The sequence below is a fragment of the Chanos chanos genome, chromosome 9, assembly GCF_902362185.1.
Source record: "Chanos chanos chromosome 9, fChaCha1.1, whole genome shotgun sequence".
In the NCBI taxonomy this organism is placed as follows: Eukaryota; Metazoa; Chordata; class Actinopteri; order Gonorynchiformes; family Chanidae; genus Chanos; species Chanos chanos.
This window is the reverse complement of record NC_044503.1, coordinates 1244929-1254284: the sequence shown is the minus strand read 5'-3', so window position 1 is coordinate 1254284 and position 9356 is coordinate 1244929.

The following is a 9356-nucleotide window of genomic DNA, read 5'->3' as shown; positions in this document are numbered from 1 at the left end:
TGTTCTCTGACTGTCTCTCTCTCTCTCTCTCTCTCTCTCTCATACAGTGGTGGAGAGTAATCTTCTCTTCAGAGGATATGGTGGAGCTTTCAGACTAGAACCTCCCCCTTTATTGGCTCGTTCTGCTTTCCCGTACGGGTACGGAGGCGGTTTCCTACTCTTGGGTCCCAAGGCCCCCAGTCTGAGTTGGTTCTGACAAGCTAGCGTTGCGTGATTTGATTTCAACGCTTTCCTGCCGTTCTGAGCCGTCGCCGGCGTGTTTGGGTATGCAGGTGGAGGCGCCGAGGGAACGGCTTTACATTTCGGAGAGTCTCTGCTTGGGTTTTGGCGCTTTTCTGAGGCCTTTGACGCGGTGAGCGTGGAACAGTCCGAATCAGAGACTTCGTCATGGCGACCGGTCGTCCCGGCATCAAGCCGCTCAGACAACTTTTCTGCCTCCTCCTCCTCCCCTTCCTCCTCTTCCTCAGAATGTTTATGCGTACTGGTCACCACCCCACTGGAGCAGCTGCTGCCAAGTGTGTCAGTGGGAAGGCTGGTGCAGAGATCGCCCTCTCCCAGGTCAATGTTGGCTGTCAGAAGCTCAATCTGTTGGACCACCTGTGTGTGTTTAGAGGCAAAAACAACATCATCTAATGTTTATTAAACAAGCGCCCCCCCTCCCCCCCTCTCTGTCTGTGTTAACAGCATTCATCCAAAGCGTTTCAGACCTGGGACCCACAGCACAGCCTGTTTTATCATAAGCCATATCTGTAGGTATGGGGTTTTTTTTTTTTGTTAAATGTCTTTGAATATTTTGTAGAAATTGTATAATTTTTTTTTATTATGGGAAATAACAAGCTACATATTTCCACTGCATCTCAACATGCACACCTTGGTTAGAAATCCACCTGCACAACACATGTCCTGTATGCCTACCCAGTATTCTAACCATCTGCTCTAACTACCCCATGTCAGCCAGAGGAGGATGGGCTCCCCCTTCTGAGAGCTGATCCGTCTCCAGGTTTCTGCCTGTTTATGGTCTAAGAGAGTTTTTCCCTTCAGAGCCGTCGTCTCAGATGTGTTCACTGGCGTTCTCAGCCTGTGGATGCTGTTCCAGCACCCAGCGTAACCAGGACTGTGCAAATTAAACTGAATTAAATGGAATAGAATTCATTTAAATAATCAATGAACTACCCAGCCCTTCATGAGTTTACAGTCAGATTGGTTAGCAGGTGCGTGACTGGTACGAAGATAGCGTGATCTCCAGAGCTGGAGTTCCTCTCTGGGCAACTCTGTGAGTGTTTGTTGTTCCAAAATCCTAAACAGTCAGAGCTAAACACATGCGGGGACAACGTGCACGGTCGTTCAGCGCTGGCCCAGCGTGCAGTCAGGGAAACAGAGAGAGATTACCAGACAAAAACCAATCAAACGTTTAAAATGGAATAAAAAGCTTGTCTCCCAGCTGCTCCCCTGGATGAGCAGACTCTGACACAGATGCTGTTTCTGGGTGTCCCTTTCTCCTCACTGCAGAGAGCAGTGAGCGGCTGTTAAATGGAGCATGGTGTGTTTTAACGCTGCCAGACTGAAGCTATCCCTCCATTTCCATTAGTGTCTTAAAGAATGCTGTGACTCTCTAAGGTGTGCTGTGACTCTCTAGGCACCGCTGTGACTCTCTGCTGTGACAAAGCAAAAGTCTAAGGAGTCTCAGTCTCTGAGTCTCAGTCTTTGCTTCCTGCAGTGCTGCTCGATGTGACAGCGTCTGTTGTAAAAAGAAAAAAAAAAACCCAAAAAAACAAAAACACGACACGGCTGAACCGGAGTCAAATCGGAGTCAGAGGATTACAGGTCCATTCTATTGGCTGGAAACAGAACAACTCTCAAATGTGTGGTAAAGGGTCTGTCATTTCATACGCGGCGTTAGAATACTGTTAAAAGGGGAGCTGTTTTGGTTCTACCCTGTGCGGAATAAAATCATAGAAACGTAGATATGATGATATGAAAAAAATAAACAAATAAAGCACCCTTACCTCTTTCATCTCCGTGTGCACCTCCTTCAGCCCATGCAAGACCTCCTCAAGATTCATGACGACCCGACGGATCTGGTCCCGAACTGCCCTCTGGTTTGTCCTGGAACCAAAAAGCTCCGTTCCTCTTCTCCTGTCCAGGCCCTGAGCGGCGGCTTCTCTCAGAGCATCCGCTGTGTCACTGAGGCGCTGGGACATCCCCCGCTTTTGGTCGGTACAGATCAGGTGTCTCGGAGGAACCTCTGTGGAGAAGATACCCTCCTGACTGGAGACCGGCCCATCACTGTCTGCTGTGTCTTGCCCCATCAGTGAAACCGAATCCCTCTGGCTGTTAGGAGTCCTGTTTAAACCTGGACTGGGTTTTGAGCTGTGGTTCCTGTCAGATTGGTGTTGATGTGCGTCAGAGCTGCTAGGCAAGTGTGACTCGTTTAGACGTTCGTGTAAAACAGAGTCTGGTTGTTGTCGCTCCTCCACGCAAACAGTCCCCCCACAGTTTCTCTGGCCTTTGCCCTGCGTTGGTGGGGTCTGTGCACATTTCCTGGAGAGGGTGTGTGTCTCCGTCTGGAAGAAGTTTTCAACAAAGCTGCATTTTCCCCTTGCGCTGACAGAGGAGCTGCTGTTTTTGGGATTGTGCCCTGGAGAATTAGTCAGCCTCTCTGCCTTCAGCGGCGTTTTGCGTTCCCACTTCACGAAAGGTAACCTCCTCCCGCGGCCGTGTCCGTTACAGAGGCCCGCCGGCCCGTTCGGGTCCTGAGAGGCGTCGGCGTGTCCCCGGACCCCAAATCCGCCCCCCGCGCCGCCCTCCGTCCGTTTCCGAGAACACCCCGGGTCTCTCTGGACCCGGAACCTGTTCTGGAACCATTTCTGATGCGGAAAGGTGTGCTGTGAAATCCGGTTCCCTGCCACATATGACATAGTGTCAGAGAACGTGCTGGAAAAGGAGAGGTGACCTCAGAGCCCCGAGAGAGACAGAGATTTTCCCGCCTGTTTCCAGATCGTGCCATCAGCATCGGATGTTTTTCTCATTGAGTTTCTGCTTTCTCCTTCGCTCTCTTTCCCTCCAACTTTCTGCCTGTATCCCCTCATCTCCCTCCCTCATCTTTCTCTCTCTCTCTCTCTCTCTCTCTCTCTCTCTGCTGGAAGCCCCGCCCTCCCTCTCTGTTTCCTGTTAACGCCTTGTTCAGATGCTATCCCTTTCTTTCTCTCTCCTGCTGAAACCTTGTTCTCTTTCCTTTTCTCTCCCTCTGTCTTCGTTCGTTGGCCTCCTCTCACCCTCCCTGCCTCTCTGATTCAGTGGCTGTTACACGTTTCCTGTCTCTCCCTCTCTGTCTCTCTCCCTCTCTCCCTCTCCCTCTCCCTCTCTCCCTCTCTCTCACACACACACTGCGCTACCTCCCTTTCTGGCTCTTTCTTCCTCCCACTCCCTCTCATGGCTGTTTCTCTCTCTCTCTCTCTCTCTCTCTCTCTCTCTCCCTCCCTCTCTCTTTCTCTCTCTCTCTCTCTCTCTCTCTCTCTCTCTCCCTCTCTCTCTCTCTCTCTCTCTCTCTCTCCCTCCCTCTCTCTCTCTCTCTCTCTCTCCCTCTCTCTCTCTGGCAGGGGGGACTAGCTGAACTTCAATCAGTGTGGTGTTTTTAATCCAGTGTGGATGGTGTTTCTCTGTGTGAGCCTGAAGCTGGAGCTCTGATCTGATTAGCAGTGCTCTGGCTTCCTGTGCCATAGTTAAACGCCACCCAGGATTCCTGAGGGAACTCCTAAGGGTGGGTGGGTGGGAGTGGGGGGGGGGGGGGGGGGGGGGGGGGGGGGGGCAGTGGTGGTGGTGCTCCCCAGGGCTTAGCTCCCTCTGCGGGGCCACAAAAACTAACAAAAAAAAAAAGAAAAGAAAGAAATCAAAGCATCAGTTCAGTATCAGCCTAAAATATCACTGTATCCGACGGTGTGGGGTCTCTGATTTATGTCCTCTCTGTGTCTTTTGTTTTTCCTCTCATTGTGGGAGGGCTTCAGAGAGAAACGTGAGTCTGAGTGGTTCTGATGGTTCTGATTCTCTCATCAGAGTCGGATTCTGACTGTATTGAGGCTGATGTGGGTCTGTGTTCTGTTTGCTTTTGCCTCATTGTGTTTGGTCAGGAATCTCATCTGAGCAGCGTTGACATTCATTTTGAGTTTCAGTCTCATTTCCTCATTTCATAAAAAAAAAAGAGGAAAACGACAGGGAAAGAAAAGAAAAACAAAAGACCCACAGTAACAGTTCTCATAAAGGAGTCTGCCAACATTTCTCTGGCGCTGCTGTATTTTATACAGATATGCAATTAGAGACACTTTAGTAACAGCCAATCAAACGAGAAACAGAGAAAGGAGCAAGTCACAGTAAGTGTGCTGTAGTTTGAGGTCTGAATCCACTGATGAGGAAACTCAAAGTGTAAAAATAGAGCCAATGACCTGTGCCCTCTCTGTGTTAATCACACACACACACACACACACACACACACACACACAGAGTCAAGTCCATGTCAGAGTCACAGAGGAGAAGTGCTGTGTGTGTTGTTCGTGTTGCTTTGGTCCTACACACCGGAGCCATGTCTGTGCGACGGGCTCTCTCCTCTCCGCTTTCATCCACAAACCGCTCACTGTGTGTGAGCCAGAAATAGCCCCACACCACCTAACCACTTCATTTCAAATTCAGTTTGGACAACTAAAGGCCTGTTTCCATCACCGCTGTAGGAACGAAAACAACAGCGGCTGCTGCGTCTTTTCTGCGCCCCTCTCTCCCTCTCTCACTCCTCCTCCTCCTCCTCCTCCTCCTCCTCACCTGTTCCAGCGCTCCTAGCCTGTCATTTACATACGCTACACCACATCAGAATTACACAAAGTTCACGCCATCGCGGGAATAATGACGGGGCTATGGAGAGAGAGGCCTGATTGTGTAAGACAGCAGTGGATATTCCAGTCCATTATGAAGGAGCTTTTTTTTTCTCCCTGTAAAAGAGGTTAGAAGCGTAATAACGGAAGGAGAGAACATTCTAAGACTGTGAAAGGAATAATTGCTGCACTTGAAACCAAGGTAAAAAAACAAAAAAAAACTGTTCATCATTTTGAAATAGTGGAAGTTTCAGCTGCTGGTTCAGCTGGTGTTACATGACGACGCATGTTCAGAAAAATCTTTTTCTTTTGTTTTGTGCTTGTGACATCCACCAGAAGCTTCCGTTGATTATCACTCACTCACTCACTCACTCACTCATTATCTATCCTGATTAGGGTCGCGGGGTGCTGGAGCCTATCCCAGCGCTCATAGGGCAAAACACCCTGGACAGGTCGCCAGTCCATCACAGGGCAGACACACAGTGTCGCCCCGTTGATTAATCAGTGATTACCATTATTGCATTGGCTCTTATGTAAAGCTCCACCCCTTTCGTTATGACATCACTGTTCACTCCGCCTCTCTCTGTGATTCTAGAACAGTGGCACTTGGTTACTGTGATCTACAGGTGTTGGTCACATGGTGGAGCCAAGTGTTGGTCCTAAGCGTGGGTGTTCGCTGGCATTAAAGGTATTCTGTAATTTGAGTTGTGGTGCATTAACACTTTAGTTGAAAAGAGGAGAAAGGAAACGACACTCTTTTCCCTGGTCCTGGTTCACTGCCTCAGCTGTTGGTCTGTAAAGACAGAACACAGGCTGGGCTAACGTTGAGTGGGAGGTTCTGGGACTTGGGGATTTTCCGAAGGTGAGTCATGTCTGTATCTCACTGACACATCGACTCATCTCTGTCCCTGATGTCGTCAACCCAGGTGGCAACTGTGTGTGTGTGTGTGTGTGTGTGTGTGTGTGTTTCTCTGTCATACACACAAATCACACTGTGAGCGGAGGGACCCATCCACTTAAACAAACCTGCTCCTGTGGTCCTCCTAAAAACCCACGTTTCAGTCCAGCTCCACTGACGCCTCCTAAAAACCCGCGTTTCAGTCCAGCTCCACTGACTCCTCCTAAAAACCCGCGTTTCAGTCCAGCTCCACTGACTCCTCCTAAAAACCCGCGTTTCAGTCCAGCTCCACTGACTCCTCCTAAAAACCCGCGTTTCAGTCCAGCTCCACTGACTCCTCCTAAAAACCCGCGTTTCAGTCCAGCTCCACTGACTCCTCCTAAAAACCCGCGTTTCAGTCCAGCTCCACTGACTCCTCCTAAAAACCCGCGTTTCAGTCCAGCTCCACTGACTCCTCCTAAAAACCCGCGTTTCAGTCCAGCTCCACTGACTCCTCCTAAAAACCCGCGTTTCAGTCCAGCTCCACTGACTCCTCCTAAAAACCCGCGTTTCAGTCCAGCTCCACTGACTCCTCCTAAAAACCTGCGTTTCAGTCCAGCTCCACTGACTCCTCCTAAAAACCCGCGTTTCAGTCCAGCTCCACTGACGCCTCCTAAAAACCTGCGTTTCAGTCCAGCTCCACTGACGCCTCCAGCACCGGCCTGCGTGCATACACAGTCAGACGGCTCCAATGGCCTTTATTTCTGAATCACTCCCCTCTGCTGGGCTTCGCTACGGTAGTGCTTTTATCTCAGATAAACATACCGATCTGTTACCCCCCCCCCCCCCCAGAAAAAAAAACAACTTAAAAAGGGCAAGAGAGAGGGAGTGAGATAAAAACTCATTATTTTACCATTTTTGGGAAAAGAGTGCTATGGAGAGAGGGAGAGAGAGAGAGGGAGAGAGAGAGGGAGAGAGAGAGAGAGGGAGAGAGAGAGGGAGAGACAGAGAGAGGGAGAGACAGAGAGAGGGAAAGAGAGAGAGGGAGCAGAGCACTGTCATATTTACAGTTGGCTTGAGGGCAGAATATTCCGCATATTCCGTGGATGGAAGGAGAATCCAGGAGACAAAAACAGAGTGGATGTGACTGGAATCCAAAATCTGGAAACTCAGTCAGACTTTTCATCATCGTCATCATCGTTTGTTTCCCCGCAGGAGAACCACGTCTCATATCGCTGGACACCTGCTCAGTCGGATCAGAACCCAAACCCCAGGACCAACTTATTCTTCATTCATTCTTATTTTTGTAACCCACAGGATTATGCGACTGATCGCAGTGTGATGGGATGACAGCGGGAAATCACAGATTTTATCTACAGATTAAGACGCTTCCAATTACCGTTTTTATTCCACACAGAAGACATGCTAATACATGCTAACTGAACGCGGTGCCCTGCAGTTAAAACTCCAAATCTGCGTGGCAGTGACCTACACATTTACCCAGAAGTCATCAGTGCGCACTCTCTAAGACTTAGCCTGAGTCCACTGACCTCCGGGGGACAACGAAACCCCCCCCCCCCCCCCCCCCCCCCCAAAAAGAACCTGATTGGTTTGAGAGAGAAGAGGTAAGCTCATCATGGTGGTAAGAACAGGCAGGCCAGAGAGAGGGCTTTGTGTGATTAAACTGGGTAAGACACAGAGAGATTAGATTAGTTTATAACCCTCCAGAGGCAACACACACACACACACGCGCGCACACACACACACACACACACCGCACGCACGCACACACACACACACACACACACACCACAAAACAGACAAACACTACATCAGTTTTTTAAAACAAGATTTTGTTTATATATAGATATATTTAGATATATGTACATATACATATCATATCTATAAAAGATAAGGCACACTTAACAAAAAAAAAAACATATTTACATGGTGATTATGGTCGTCCAGAACGAAAAAATAAAAAGCCTGTAAATGTAATGGAACTTATCTAAAAGTCGTCCTTCGCTCAGAGAAGACGTTTATGCAAATGAGCTGTTTGGTGGCGTGACTGGCTGAATGAGCTAGCTCTGGGAGCCAATCAGGACCCTGAGCCGTGTGTTTGGAGAGGATTTCAGGCTTTTGGAGGTGTTCTAGCTGCAGGGTCCTTTTTTTTGGTGTTTTGCGTCATTTAGGTTACATGAAAAAGAACAAAAAGTTGTAATTGCACTTCTGTCGGTTCTGTGGACCTGCAACACCGTGTCTATGGGAGGAACGCTCTGTCGACTGGAGTCACAAAAAACAAAACAAAACAAAAAAAAACGCAAAATACCCAAAGGCTGGATCTGCCTTGAAAACTCTGTAAGTCAGGCGCTTTTGGTGAGGCTTTTCTGTGGGCTTCTCCTCTGTGTTCAGTGCTGGCTCTCCTGCACTGTATTCTGATAAACAGACGAGCACAGAAACCTCAGGATGTGACGGAGGAGCCTGCAGACAGTACACAGAGAGCAAACACCAGCTATTTACTACAGACCAGAGCATGAACAGGGAGAGAGAGAGAGAGACCTCCCAAAGCATGCTGTCTGTGGTGCACACATCCCATGCTGCCAGGACCAGTCTGTGTTTGTCTTCAACTGAGAAACAAACAGCCAAGAGAGGAAGGAATGGAAATCACAGGAATGGAGACATGGGATGGACCAAAAAAGAAAGAAAGAAAGAAAGAAAGAAAGAAAAAAAGAAAGAAAGAAAGAAAGAAAGAAAGAAAGAAAGAAAGAAAAAAAGAAAGAAAGAAAGAAAGAAGAAAGGTTTGGGCTGAGCAGGAATGTGTATGACAGAAGCTCAGCGATTAAAAACAAAATAAAATTAGATTCAAACACACACTGAAACAGTGGTAAAAAACACTGTCCGAACTCACATTGCTGTCACAGAGGAGACAAGACAAGAACATCTCCACCAGCAAATAGGTGAAAGAGGGACATGTGTGTGTGTGCGCGTGTGTGTGTGTGTGCGTGCATGTATGCGTGTGTGTGCGCGTGTGTGTGCGCCTGCGTGTATGCGTGTGTGTGCATGTGTGTGTTGGGTTATAAAATGAGACGCAAATTGCCCACAAAGTCTAACAGCTGTTCCACCAACTTTAAGTGTTACTTATGTGAACCAGAGATAACTGATTAAATAAAAGAGACAGAGAGAGGGAAAGAGAGAGAGAGAGAGAGAGAGAGAGAGAGAGAGAGAGAGAGAGAAAGACAGAGAGAGAAAGACAGAGAGAGAAAGAGAGAGAAAGAGATGTTTCAGGCACTAACATTGAGCCTTTGGTTAAGCTGTCTGATATTAAGTGCAGTAAAATAAAGTGACTCATTGTGGAGATCAGATGAGAGAGAAAGAGCCGTCGCTCTCTGATTGGATGGAGGGGTGAGTGGCGGCACAGGGTGCTAGAGAGAGAGACTGTAAACCTGAATCAAAACATGATAAAAAACATCACATAACAATAACAGTCTCACAACTGCTCTTCACACTGGCCTGCTGGGTTACCTGAACAGGACAGTGTTTCCCGCCTGCAGTGTGTGTGTGTGTGTGTGTAAGCATCTCTCACACACTCTCTGACTGAATCATCACTTCCCTCCACACAC